This window comes from Carassius gibelio, chromosome A3, assembly GCF_023724105.1.
Source record: "Carassius gibelio isolate Cgi1373 ecotype wild population from Czech Republic chromosome A3, carGib1.2-hapl.c, whole genome shotgun sequence".
Taxonomy (NCBI): Eukaryota; Metazoa; Chordata; class Actinopteri; order Cypriniformes; family Cyprinidae; genus Carassius; species Carassius gibelio.
This window is the reverse complement of record NC_068373.1, coordinates 18,862,878-18,878,037: the sequence shown is the minus strand read 5'-3', so window position 1 is coordinate 18,878,037 and position 15,160 is coordinate 18,862,878. Positions and strand designations below refer to the sequence as shown.

Below are 15,160 nucleotides of genomic sequence, written 5' to 3'. Positions count from 1 at the left end.
GCAGTACATTTTACAAAATAAATACATTAATATCAAATCGTATTTCTACTTAAAATTGTTTACATTTATTTCAATGTATTATTTACTTTTAGTTTCAATACCATTTTTTTCAGTGCACAACACAGACTTTTAAATGTTGTACAAATTGTTGTACGAATATTAAAATATTTTAATATACATTATATATTAAAGAGAGAGAGAGAGAGAGAGAGAGAGAGAGGGAGAGATAAAGATCATATCAATATGACTTTAAATAAATACAATTGTGTTTTTTAAACACTTTTTATTAAGTTACTAATTATTGAGAGTAGGACCATCATATATAATTCAAAATTAAAAAAAGTTTCATTTTCAATGTATTTCTGAATAGCCACTTATTTATTTATTTTTATTTCTAAAAAAATTATATTTTTAATTATTTTATTATTTTATTTAATTTACCCAAACAATACCTATGTCCAATTTGAAAGATTATCTTTTGATCACCAAAGAGGGAAATATAAGCCTTCTCTGTAATAAATAATCTCATTATATTGCATTTCATACAGTAAAAGGTTTTTGAATTAGCATATTGCAAGATCACAACAATTCTAGGAGCTCCAGATGTAGATGTGGGGCCACTGTCTCAGGAAGTGCTTTTACACACAGGGTCATCCATCTCACACAGAGTTCAAAGCTGCTGTGAACCTGTAGAGAGCAGCATTTGATATAATCACATACTTCTATACCATCAGCTCGTCCTTACAGTAAAGGGGGTGGAGCGACTATAGTAAAGCTCGTGCGTTTTCCTGTTGTGGCAGCGAAACGTATCGTTTCACGCATAGTCAAAGAAATTATGTACTAACTGTGTCTAAGTGGATATTTTCCGAAAACAGGCTATTCTTTGAACTTGTTCTTTCGGTTTGAAATGGTATCGCAACCCGCCGAGAGGCGATTCGTGACGAAGACCGCTCGTTAAGAAACCTGGTGGGACTTCGGTGGACCATTTCGGTTTTTGGAAGCCGTTTGTCTTTCTTCCTAAGGAAGTGGGTGAGTACTAATTGTCCCGCGGTCAGCTGTCGTGTCGAGCTTCCCACTTCAGAGGTGTCCACTTATGGTGCGCGTTAAAGCCCAGAGCTGTAAAACATCTGCGCCGTCTTCGCTCTTCTGCGCATGTTTTGAGCCTCTGCACTTTCACCGCGAAATAAACGACTACAAGTGAGGGCTACTTACCGATGTCGGGTTAGCAAACACTGCAGAAGACTTGTTAACTTAGTTCCCGTTCTTGTGGCTCGTGTAAGGAGTGTACAAGCATTATAAAATGCAGGCTACTGTTAATGCTACCCTAGATGATGACAGGCGCTGGCGAGCGAGTTGTTCAGCAGCCTAATGTCATGTGGAAGCATTTACAGTAGCCTAGATAATTCGTGAAGAGATAATATACAGTTGGGGTTCACAGTAAGAGATTTGAGTTTGTATCACCCCAAAGGGGTGTCTGTATATATTTATTAGAAATGTATTAGACAACCACCACACAATGTAAGGTTTGTGCCACAGCCACCCTAAACTAACAGTATTGGTGATTACCAAAATCATTTATGTTTCTGTAATGGTTCATCCACCTGTAGCCTAGGTGTAATTTGTAGATGTTTTACAAGAAAGGCTGAAAAAAAATAGTGAAGCATTTTATCAATATATATATATATTTTTTTTTTATTCAGATGTACAATTACAGTATGTGCTTAACAAGTTCATTAGACCACCTGTTATAATAAATAGAAACAAATATTTTAGGAATCTGTCAAAAACTTGTTTAAAACTAAAACAAGTTATAAATACTGTTGTCATTTATTAGGCAAATAACAAACTGAAACAATTAAAAAGGCATTGCTCACATATAATAATAATAAATAAATAAAAAAGTAATATTTTGTATGTCTGCCTCCTTTGGCAGCTCGCATTCTTGCTGCCATGATTTTTATGTACTTTCCCACAGTGAGGCTGGAAACATGATGTAAACACTAACTAGTGGAAGTGTTTGTGGGCAGGTCAGAGTGTTCGTATTTGACGGGCAGCCAGGGATAATGCAAATGTGTTACCTTGTGACGTATAGGTAATAGACTCGTTAAGATGGTACAGAGTAGACTCTTTCTTAAGAGACAATATCTTTACCGTGCACTTTTTTGATTTAACAATGTTGTAGACTTTGCAGAATTTATATTTACTATAATTTGAAGGATAACTGCAAAAAATGTATTTTTCGAAAACCCATATGACCTGCTCTTTAATCCAATTGCGATTTCAGTTATGGTTTTATTCATTGAATTTTTAAGTGAATTGAAGAGAAATTAAATATGATATATTTTTCTGTTTACGTTATGTGTAATGGTGCAGTTATGTGATCAAACCCGAACCAAACTCACAAAGAAGTTCTGCAGTGATTGGCGCCACACTTAAGACCTGTTCACACTGAAGAGGTGTCTGGATGTTATTCACTTGCAATGAGAGTTATTGATTCTGGCAGCACAAGCCACAGAGACAAAAGAAGTTGAACAGATGCATAACGATGAGCGATCTGTTTGAATTCCTATTGGAAACCAGCAGTAAGCCACCTGTCACCTCCAGTGAATTAATTGCTGTTATTGTGAATGGGGCTTGATTAAAATGCTTTGCTGCTGGTTTCTAGTAGATGTTCCTTCTGTGCCACAGTATCTAACTGAATCAGTGTGGGTCACTGTCTGCTCTAACACTGGTATTTGACTAGAGAGTCTGTCATTTTCACCAGAAAGGCCAGTTATGAGATTTTAATTAAACATTACAAGGTCAATAAAAAGAAAAAAATGAAACATATACGTAGCTGATTTGTTCACAACTAGATCTAAAACAGATTAATTTTAATTTCATGCTGACTTTAATATTTAAATAATGGCTAGTATTTTTGGCCTTTTTAGAGTCAGTCAGTGAAAGCTAATAATTTAAATTTGAGAAATGTATTGATATATTGCATAATATATATAAAAAAAATTGCTTATAAACAATAATAATAACAAGAATGGTTGGTAATATTATATTGGTGTAATATTCAGGTGGTCTGAGTAAAAAAAAAAAAAAAATCATAATCGTGCCAGCCTTAGTGGGTGCAACACGGGACTGATCTTGGTCGTGAGGGGCTAAATAATTCAGAGCACGATAAGAACGCGCGTCCTGAAAGAACCTAGACTGTGGAGCATATGCGATAAATAGTCCGTCAGCTCCAGTCTTCCCAAGGTTTCATCTTCAGACACAGAGGACACTCTCCACGTGGAGGGGAGCGCGCTTCAGTGGGACTCTTGGGCCGATGTGACCCAACGCGGCGCGCCCGTGTCTTGCATTTTTGGGTGGCTCGCCACTGTGCGCTCAAGATGAGAACGAGCGGGGAAGTTAAATAGATCAGTTGCATAACAGCGCTGACGTCCTGATCTACATTCATTATATGGTGACGTCAGACGGCCGCCGCGGGAGCGCGCAGCAGGTCATCCGAGGGAGCTGTGCCTGTTCACGCGCTTGTTCTGTCTGAACACAATGTACGGACGAGTTACTCGTCCATGTTCAGCATTTCTGTGGCGTGTTTTAAACAGGCGTTGGAGTTTATGATACAAAATGGTGCCCTGGTCGTGTTCTATTTACAGTGCTTTATTTTTAGTGCTCTATATGGAGCGGATTTCTGAGTGAAGGGATTTGGCTTCGTGATCGTTTATAGCTTAGCTGTCATTTCTTGACGGGCTTGAAGTGTGTAGAACAGGGATTACAACAATAGAAACAGATCATGCCTGACGCCTTCAGGTCTGCAGGGTGTTGTGGCCTGGAACAAACAACAATCATTTATCCATTTATAAGTCAGATTTTTTTATTTTGTATTTTATAGATTTGTCTGCTTGTTAAATTTTTTATTTTATTTTAATATTTTTAAAGACTTGATGGGCTAAAATCCCAAAACAGAAAATAGTTTTAGCACTTCTGGTTCCACTGTCTCTTTTTGAGGGGGGTTTTGGTTGAATGTCTGAAATAAGGTCCGTTAACCCAGGGTCAAGTTATTTCCACATTTTATTCTGTGACATAAAATACATTAATGCACCCATTATTATTATTATTATTATTATTTTTACTTTAATTGAAAAATGCTATTGCTTTCAAATGGCTAAATTAGCATCTGAATGGTCAAAGCCGCTCTGTGAACACTCAAGAGGAAGTTTACTGTGTGTCTGCATCCACAGTCGTGTGTATGTACGCATATTTATATCTGCAGTAGACTTCAGCAGGTTATTACGCTAAACTGACACAATACAACAAGATGAAGGCATTCGCTAACATGCCATTAAAAAGTTACCATAGTTTAATTGAGATTAAACTTGTAATATTGAGTTAATAAAAAACAAAAACAAACACGTTCTAACCTGTGTAAGATTATCCCATTTCTTCGGAGTGTGGTGAAAGAATTGTCGGTAGTTTAACGGAGAAGATATTAATGTCATGTGATGTGGTGTAGTTCGTTTATAGTCTACATTTAGCTTTTTACTCATGGTGATTGTGTTTAGGTTTCAAAATTTTTTTTGTTGTCAAAATGTATCATGATGAACTACACATCTAAAAATCATAAACTTTTGTCGGTCACAGAATGTATTTTCTGCAAAAAGGAAAAACCAAAAGAGAAATCCTGTTGGGTTTTTGTTGAGAAAACTAGCGTGATGCTCACCTCTAGGCAGGATGACAAATTCAAGTCATCAGAACAGAACTTCATTCGACTTAATATTCATGCTGCCAAGTTTGACTGTTGCTAAAAAGCTGTTGTTAGAATTTCCCAGTTTTATCTCATCTTCTGTTAGTGAAGACATTATTGTCATGACAGATTTCACTTCAGTATTACTTCAGTGTTACTCTCTTATCTTAGTGTAATCGTTCGATTGCAGTTTCACTTTTCATTTTATTGTATTGCATGCTCAGACAAATATCATATCTCTGAAGTTCTCTATTCAGTAGATTAGTGCTTCACAACTTATCTTCCCATGTGACCACATTTTTCCACGTCATATGGTTCATAACCCCCACGCTACACTGTCCAAATTAAGTTTAGGGACGGTAAGATTTTAGAAATGACTTTGAAAGTCTCTTCTGCCTACCAAAGCCGCATTTATTTGATCAGAAATACAGTAATGTTGTGAAATATTATTAACAATTAAAATAAACATTTTCTATTTGAATATGTTTTAAAATGTAATTTATTCCTGTGATGGCAAAACTGAATTTTAAGCAGCCATTTCTTCAGATTTCCAGTCTTGAAAACAGTTCCGCTGATTAATATTTATGTGGAAACAGTATTATCATTATAACTTTATTAGGATTCTTTGATGAGTATAAAGTTAAAAAGAACAGCATTTATTTGAAATTATAAATTTATTTTTAACATTATAAATGTCTTTGATCAATTTAATGCATTCTTCTTACTGAATAAAATTATACTTTTTTTTGGTACAAAAAGTCAGTCCCAAAATCGTTAGGCCAAAAAGTCACAAATAAGGTGGTTTTATTTAGAAATATATATATTTTTTACACTGTGATTTAATATTTATATTTTATATTAGTTAGAACAAAAGAACCAGAGTACAATAAGCAGCCCAATGTTTTTAACAGCTTACAAAATGCATGCAAAAAAGACGTGATGGCATTATGAAAATGTGATAATGATAGTTGTAAATGTGGTGGAGATAAGTGCACTGTAAACTCTATCAGAGATGTTGTTATGCTACAATGAGACATCAAAGATGTGAGGCCGCTGTGTTTTATGGGATAGCACTTATGGGACATCACTAAACTAAGTGGTAAAATACAAGGAGGTAACAGAACCCTGATAGTCCATATTCTGCACAAAATCACAAATCTAAGCTGATGTATAATTTTAAACATGAGTCATTTCTTATATTTCTCAGACATTTAAGAATGAAGAATGGCTGACTTGTGTATTTTCTAGCTGTGATCTTTGTAACAGAAAAAGAACATCCTGAGGTTTAACCCTGTTCCTGATACTTCATTTCTCATATATAGAAAGATCTAACACATGGGATTATGGTAGTCAATTCGCTTTCTTAAAAGGTTCCAGATTTATTTTCACAACCTTCTTTTCACGTAAGTTTTATAGAACTGCTCTTGGAAATCTATGTTTTATTCAGTCTCAGCTCATAGTACCCACAGTTGGTATCAGTGTTAGTAAAGCAGAAGCCAGTTTGACTTGAGGAAGGAAGTGGTTGCAGAGAGAATTTTGAGTTCTGCTAATTCATTCAAATAGCACAAAAGCAACAGAAGTTGTGTTGTTTTCTACTTCTTTGTTTCTTGGACATAAGGTATTTTACATTGATTAGCTTCCCCTCATCCCTGCTCATTTATCATATTACTGGTGTGACTGCATTTGTGTGCATTTGCAGCTCCATAATGTACGTATTGTCTTGTAGTTGGATTATGTTTAGACTTGTGTGCATAGTGAGCCAATCCTGAAGTAAGTACTCACATTCCCCTGAGGCATGTATAACGAAGCAACTAATAAAAAGCAAGAACAGGAGAGAGAGAAAGGGACATTTAAATGGGTTATTCTCAGACCTACAATAGGAAATCCAATATGAAACACTGGTGGTGATTAACCATGACACTGTATACAGGCTGTAGTTATTATTTATTGGCCTTTTTTTGGTTATTCTATATTAGATATTTAATTATTTGTTCCCATTTTTAAAGATCTGTATATCATATATTATAATTTAAAGGGTAATGATAAATCATGGTCGAGTTTAAGAGAGTTACTGTCTCTTTAAGAGTGCATCTCATGAGTGGCTATAGCAGAGGTTTGTGTGTCTTGGTATATCACTAGATGTGAGTCTGTTGTAATCATAAAGTCTTGTTCTATTGTATTTCATATTAAACTGCTGGAGGTGAAAGGGAATGGGAGTCCTGACAGGGTGTAGTAGTTTGGCAGCTTGCTTGAATAAACTGTTTAGTGATGTGAAGTATTTTGGCAAGAATGGTTCCTAAACATTTTCCAGATGGAAGAAGTGTGAACAGAGTGTGTAATGGATGATGGTAACAAAACTGGCCCCACTGAACTGGTCCATATGGACACCCTTTTCAGGGTTTAAGATTGTCGAACTGCAAATACTAGATTTTGGTGACCTTTTGATAGTGAGAGTGTGGGCAAGTTATAATTCAGTAAGATTTTGTTCAGCAAGGACACATTCAATCAATCAAAGGTGACAGTAAAGAGATTTATAATGTTACAGAAGATTCCCTTTTCAAACAATGCTGTTCCTTTGAATTTTCTATTCATCAAATAATCTTTAAAAAATATCATGGTTTCCACAAAATATTAAGATGCACAACTGTTTTCAAGAAGACTGGAGTAATGGCTGCAGGAATAAATTACATTTTAAAATATATATTAACATAGAAAACATTTTTCACAATATTCATGCTTTTACTTTATTTTAAATTAATGCAGCCTTGGAGAGCAAAAGAGAATTCTCCTTTCAAAAACCTAATACATTTTACCAACCCCAAATTCTGAACGGAAGTGTAACTTATGTGTTATTGCTCTATCAAGCCACATATTATTACTTTGACTAATGTCAAACATTTGCTATTGATGGTTTGGATGACATGCATCCATGATGAATCGGTCATTTGCTGCGAGTCACTCACATGTGAGGGCTATTCTCCTTTTTTTTATCCCCTTTGGCTAGAAAAGCCTCTCAGATGGCATGATCAGAACATATGCCTGATGTAGAGAGAAAAATATCACATTTCTTGACACAGATGGTGTCAGAATATCAGTATCAAATAGCTCTGTAAGCCTGCCAACAGATGACCTAATTTTGCTTGTTTACTTGTGCAGTGTATATTCGGTTTACTTTGTATTTCTTCTGTGCAGTCTACATTCAGTAGACTAAAATGCACAAACCCCTCTTTTCCCAGAAAAAGTTTTACCAAGAATGCTTCGGTATATTAAATGCATATGTGGCATTGTGTGCCATAAGCATATGAAGTGTCAGTGACTGTATAGAGTGGCAGCTTATGTAAAGAATGGCACAGGTGCAGTGGAAATGTCCCCATGGTCAGACCTTGACCCCTGCATCTCCCCAAAAACACATTTCGCATTACAGCGACGCCACTGTAACCAGAAGATTGAAGCGGATCACGTTACACTGGCCTCCCTCTGTCCCCTCATTCACCTCATGCAGATTGTTGAGCGTGTGTGAGTCTGCATGTATGTGAAAGAGGAAGAGAGTGTATGTGTATATATATTCCAGCGGCATGATTTATGCCATGCCTTCATCTCCCTGTTTTCCCTCGCAATGATGTGTTTGTCTTTCTGCTGTAGTGTGACGTGTGTCTGTTAAGTTGCCTGTGTAACTATATGCTGCAACACTTACAGTGGTGCCACACCTTGTGCTCCATTGAGACGATTGAGACTGATTCATTATGAGTAACACAACTCTTATAGTTTGAGTTAACAGCTATTTGACCTCTACTATATATACACTAAACGCTGTAATGTAACAACAGAGATTGCCACTGTCAGTAGTGTTGTTGCTGAACGACTGTAGCTGTAGCTTGAAAATTCATATTTTCTCCACATTTTTGCCTTTTGTTCACTGAGATTTTTAAGATTCTCTGAATACATTTAAAAACAGATTCACATTTGTGAAACTGGAGCACAAACCAGTTTTAATGGCTGGGGTATATTTGAAGCAATAGGCAAAAAAACATTGTATGGGTCAGTATTATTGTTTTTTTCTTTTGTGGCAAAAATCATTATGATATTAAGTAAAGATCGTGCTCCATTAAGTTATTTTGGAATTTTTCTACCGTAAATATATCAAAACCTAATTTTGATCAGTAATATGAGTTGCTGCTGGACAACTCTAAAGGCAATTTTATCTTTTTTTTTTTTTTTTTTTGAACCCTCAGATTCCAGACTTTCATATAGTTGTCTTGGCCAAAAATTGTCCTGTCCTAACAGACCATACATCAATGGAAAGCTTATTTATTCAGCTTTCAGATGATGTATACATCTCAATTTAGAAAAATTGACACTTAAGACCAGGATCACATTTGTAGTGTGGACTGTGAAAATGGCGTATTTAAAAATGATAACACATGTCCAGTCAATTGACTTATATCATACACATATCTATCTTGTACTGGCGTAGAGTGCTGCATTCGTGAGGTCAAACTGAAGAAGACTAATTCATTTTCCCATGGGGTTTTATAATGTTTTTTTTTTTTCAATTCATGAGTAAAATAAAGCCTGTGGTAAACACAAATTGACAATAATTGAATGTTACCTTGAACAAAATGTTCAACATTACATTGTAGAACATTTTGTTCTACAATGTAAACCGCACACACTCACACCCCAAACATTCCTGTCTAGCCACTTACAGTTGTTTAAAAAAATAAACATATCTGCTTCAGAAATGGCTTTCGAAGTATGTTAACCACAGACCTTATTTTACTCTTGAACTGAAAAACTTGAGGTATCCAGCAATAAATTAATCTTCTAGCTTTTGACATCCCTTTAATAATATTTCTAAATATTTACATTTACATTTAGTCATTAAGCAGACACTTTTATACAAAGCAACGTACAGATGAGGACAATAGAAGCAATCAAAACCAACAAAAGGACAATAATATAAAAGTGCTGTGACAGGTCTCTGTTAGCCTAAAACAGTTTTTTTATATAAAAATAAAACAAGTCAAAAGAATAGAAAAGCATTGAGAATGCTAGCATCAGAGGATCTCCTTTATTTGAAAGAAGACCAGTAAGAATAAATCTAGAATAGAGAATGCAAGTTTAAAGTATAAATAATAATTGTTAAAAATTGTTACAATAAATTAAATATAAATGTTACTTTTTACAATCTTTATATTACTGATTACAAACATGCAATATTTTCAGGCAGTTGCTTTTCTGTGGCGTATAAGCGGTGTTATAAATGGTTCATTTAATGCTGATTTTGAGTGCTGGTGTCACAGATGAGACAGGAGGCAGACAGGATTGTCAGTTTGAGAGTTCTATTCGCAGAATGCTCCGAACCAGACGGGAATATCAGAGTGAGAGCGAGTATGGACCAATATCGATTTAACTGAACGAACTCTGATCACAGGAAGTGGAAGTGGGATCACCGAAGGAGGACTGAAGGCAGAAGAAGACTGGCCGATCTTTGAGGGTTCTCAGAAGATTCGCGGATTCTCAGGCGAGTGTTGAGATAGAGTCTGTAAGCCATGTAATGACGAGATCAGACGGAGACTGAAGGTTGAGAGTGGGTATATAAGGGTGAGCAGTGATGAAGGATAGCAGGTGGCGGTGATGAGGATGAAGAGATGCAGGTGATGACAATTAATATTCAGGGGATGACGAGCGAGTGGGTGGAGGGAGTGATGATGATGGTGTTGGTGGTGGAATCCTGACAGTACCCCCCCCCTCCCGAGGTGGCTCTTGACGCTTGAGAAGAGGGGCATTGGCGACGGCGAGGCCTACCACGACCTCTGGGGGCAGGACGATCAGGATGGTCTGCATGAAACTGGGTGAGGAGGGTTGGGTCCAGGATGTCTTCGCGGGGTACCCATGAGCGTTCCTCGGGGCCATAATCCTCCCAGTCTACTAGATATTCCAGCCGGGGGCCTCGTCGCCGCGAATCCATGATGTTGCGGACACGGTAGATAGGCTCCTCTTCTACTGGAATGGGAGGAGGAGGTAAGTCCCTAGGTCCTGGATCTGAGGGAGGAGAAGTGACAGGATCAATGAAGGGTTTTAACAAGGAGACGTGAAATGAAGGTGAAAACTTGTAATGAGGTGGAAGGTTGAGCCTGTAAGTGACTTCATTCAGCTGCCTATGCACGGTAAATGGTCCGATGTATCAGGGACTCAGCTTACGGCAGGGCAGGCGAAGGCGGATGTCACGGGTTGAAAGCCACACCTTCTGACCCGGTTGGTACTGGGGAGGGTCTATCAGTCGACGATCGGCTTGGGTCTTGTGCCTTCGCACTGCCTGTTGGAGGTGAACGTGAGCTGAGTCCCATACCCTCTCGCTCTGATGGAACCAATAGTCAACGGCTGGAACCTCCGAGGGCTCCCCAGACCAAGGGAATAGAGGAGGTTGAAAACACAGGATACATTGAAAAGGAGTGAGCCCGGTGGTGGATTGCCTGAGAAAATTCTGGGCGTATTCAGCCCAGGGGAGGTAGCGGCTCCAGCTGTCCTGGTACTGGTGGCAATATGACCTGAGGTACCGTCCTATCTCCTGGATCTTCCGCTCAGTCTGGCCGTTCGTCTGAGGGTGGTATCCTGACGAGAGACGAACAGTCACCCCAAGTAGTCGGAAGAAGGCTTGCCATACTCGAGATATGAACTGCGGACCTCTATCCGATACTATATCTTCGGGAATTCCAAAATTTCTGAAAACATGGTGGAATAAAGCCTCCGCGGTCTCAAAGGCGGTAGGGAGTCCAGGTAAGGGGATCAGCTTGCAAGCCTTCGAGAACCGATCCACTGCTACTAGAATACAGGTGAAGTTGTTAGATTTAGGAAGGTCAGTCATGAAGTCTACACCAAGATGAGACCACGGACAACGGGGTATAGGAAGAGGTACGAGTTTACCCTCCGGGAGTTTTCTGGGAGTATTAGTGATGGCGCAGACTGAGCACCCTTGGACAAACCGGGAGACATCTTGGGAGATAGATGGCCACCAGTACCGTTGACTGAGGAGTGAGAGGGTACGCCTGCTACCTGGATGTCCAGAGCCCAGAGCAGTATGAGCAGAGTCCAGAAGGGCGGTGCGGAATTGTTGAGGTACAAAGGTGAGCCCCTCTGGACCTCCCGGCGGAGCGGGATGGAGACGGTTTTCCTGGGATATCTGATCGTCTATGTCCCAGAGGATTGGACAGGCGAACACGGCTGGAGGGAGAATGGGTTCAGGGCGGTACTCCTCAGACGAGGAATGATGGAGGCGAGAGAGAGCGTCAGCTTTTCCATTCTTACAGCCGGGTCGGTAGGTAACAATAAAATCAAAACGGGTAAAGAAGAGAGCCCTGCGGGCCTGACGAGGATTGAGCCTCTTGGCTTCTTTGAGGTACTCCAGATTACGATGATCGGTGATTACTTGAAATTGGTGATTGGCTCCCTCCAGCCAATGCCTCCACTCTTCCAAGGCAAGCTTGATTGCAAGCAGTTCCCGATTTCCGATGTCATAGTTTCGCTCCGCCGGGGACAGCTTCTTGGAGAAGAAGGCACATGGATGGAGTCTGGAAGGTTCACCCTGCCGCTGGGAGAGGACTGCTCCTACTCCAGTAGAAGACGCATCAACCTCGACGACAAATGGCAGATCTGGATTAGGATGGGCGAGGACGGGAGCGGTTGAAAAGGCGTCTTTTAGTTGTTGGAAGGCTTGGATGGCTTCGGAGGAGAAGGATAGAGACTTGGTCTTGCCCTTCAAAGAGGAGGTCAGAGGAGCACTGATAATGCTGTAGTTATGGATGAATCTTCTATAAAAGTTGGCAAATCTGAGGAATCTTTGAAGCTCTTTCACTGTAGTGGGCTGCGGCCAGTTCCGGATGGTATCCACCTTCCTCTGGTCCATTTGCACTTCATGCTGATTTATGATATAGCCCCAAAACTGTACAGACGTGGTGTGAAATTCACATTTCTCCAATTTCAGGAACAACTGATGGGCTCTCAATTTCTGCAGGACCAGAGTGACATGGCGTCTGTGTTCAGGAAGTGATAATGAGTAGATGAGGATATCATCCAAGTAAACTACAACAAATCTATTGAGGTACTCTCGGAACACTTCATTCATATAATTTTGAAAGACTGCAGGGGCGTTGGATAGGCCGAAAGGCATTACCCTGTACTCATAGTGGCCGGAAGGGGTGACGAAAGCAGTCTTCCACTCGTCACCCCGACGGATACGGATTAAGTTGTATGCACTGCACAGATCCAACTTGGAGAATATACGGGCCCCACGTAGTTGTTCCAGGGCTGCTGGGACCAGAGGAAGGGGGTAACGAAATTTGACCGTTTGGGAGTTGAGGTGGCGGTAATCAATACACGGTCTCAAGCCTCCATCCTTCTTAGCCACGAAAAAGAAGCTGGAAGCGGCAGGTGAAACCGATGGACAGATGAACTGCTGCTGAAGGGCTTCTTTCACATACTCCTCCATGGCCTTCTGTTCCGAGATGGAGAGAGGGTAGATACGGCCTTTAGGTAGAGTGGTTCCAGGTAGCAGGTCGATGGCGCAGTCCCATGGCCGATGAGGTGGTAACTTGGTCGCCAACTGCTTGCTGAACACATCCTGGAAACCCCTGTACTCAGCAGGAATCTCTACTTGATGCTGGACTTTTGGACTCTCAACTGAAGTCGAACAAACTGGAAGTTTGGGTTTGAGCACGGAAGACGAAGAAGAGGGAGAAGATAGGGCTTTCGGGTTCCTCTTGACTGGAGCTAGACAGGTATGTGTGCAGTTTTCTCCCCAACGAAGAACCTCCCTGGATTTCCAGTCAATGGTGGGCTGATGTTGGATCAACCAGGGGCGTCCCAGGATGAGCTCAGCAGTAGACTCCTCCAGCACCAAGAATGAGATTTCTTCTGCGTGTAAACAGCCAATGCGGAGCATTAATGTGGGAGAGACATGACTGATTCGACCTCGACCCAGCGGCTTTCCTTGGATGGTCTGATCTTCTGTCACAGATGAGACAGGAGGCAGACAGGATTGTCAGCTTGAGAGTTTTATTCGCAGAATGCTCCGAACCAGACGGGAATATCAGAGTGAGAGCGAGAATGGACCAATATCGATTTAACTGAACGAACTCTGATCACAGGAAGTGGAAGTGGGATCACCGAAGGAGGACTGAAGGCAGAAGAAGACTGGCCGATCTTTGAGGGTTCTCAGAAGATTTGCGGATTCTCAGGCGAGTGTTGAGATAGAGTCTGTAAGCCATGTAATGACGAGATCAGACGGAGACTGAAGGTTGAGAGTGCGTATATAAGGGTGAGCAGTGATGAAGGATAGCAGGTGGCGGTGATGAGGATGAAGAGATGCAGGTGATGACAATTAATATTCAGGGGATGACGAGCGAGTGGGTGGAGGGAGTGATGATGATGGTGTTGGTGGTGGAATCCTGACAGCTGGGTACTTAGCTAAAAAAAAAAAAAAACGTACCAGAAGAACTTAATTATGTCTGGTCATTCGGTATCATCTCAGTGAGCATTAATGACCTTTTATTGATGTACAGTAAGGTGATTTATCTTCAGATGTGTCAGTATTGACAAGAAACTTTTGGAAAGTATTTAAAACAGTTTGGACATAGAGCTTCAACAAAAGGAAATGCTGCTAATTCTGACTATATATGGATTAATGTGGATATAGTGATGTTCTCTGCAGAATCATGGGCATGGTTTATAAATTATCCTTAAAAATCTGTTTTCCTATGGAGAAAATGAATGGGATTTTACTTGCTTTATTGTTTACACATACAGCCATTTTTTTTCAGTTAAAGTTTCTTAAAAACAGCATCAAAGCATACTCTGGTACTGTTCAGTAAGTGTTCAGTTATTCATTCCATTTTGAACAGAGAAAAATTATTGTTTTGTTTGTTAATCTACCACTTGAATGTATATCAATCTGAGAGACTGTTTATATAGAGGCTTGAATTGGTGAATCATTTCTTTTCATTTTTCTTTTCATTTCATGTGCTAAAATGACTTTGACTTTCCACAACTATGACTTTTCAGATTTAAGAGAGAGGATATTATAGAAGCACTTGAAGCATTGTAGATTTGGAAAAGCTACACTGCTTTGAAAAACAGAAACAACAGGGGCTACAAATGGACTGAAAAGCCACTTGTTGTTTACCACCCTGCTCAGAGTGAAGTGAAGTCAGTGTGTATCTTGTGTATCCATGTTGGTTTGGTGTAGCATCAAGGTCTCTGCAGAGAGCTAATATCTCCCTATAGATCCATTTACACTGGATTGTGCACTGATCTGTGTTTACCCTTTATCCTTGTTTGCTATACTGCATGTCTCTAGAGTAAGAACATTATGTACTGAACAAAACACTAGACTTTCACTAATGAACAGATATTTTAGTGAAACTAAAC

General features: G+C 39.6%; 1 protein-coding gene across 5 annotated transcripts in view; it reads left to right on the top strand.

The window, feature by feature from the left end:
- The first annotated feature begins 722 nt into the window (after positions 1-722).
- The window catches only part of LOC127950812 (thyroid hormone receptor alpha-A-like), a 37,132-nt gene continuing 22,694 nt past the window's right edge, over positions 723-15,160 (top strand). For 2 of the 5 annotated variants that reach the window (XM_052548125.1, XM_052548134.1), the window contains exon 1: positions 728-1,029. The gene's annotated coding sequence lies outside the window, so the exon portion shown is untranslated. Of the gene's footprint in view, positions 1,030-15,160 lie in introns of all 5 variants that reach the window. The other 3 variants (XM_052548168.1, XM_052548174.1, XM_052548152.1) reach the window with 3 other exon arrangements.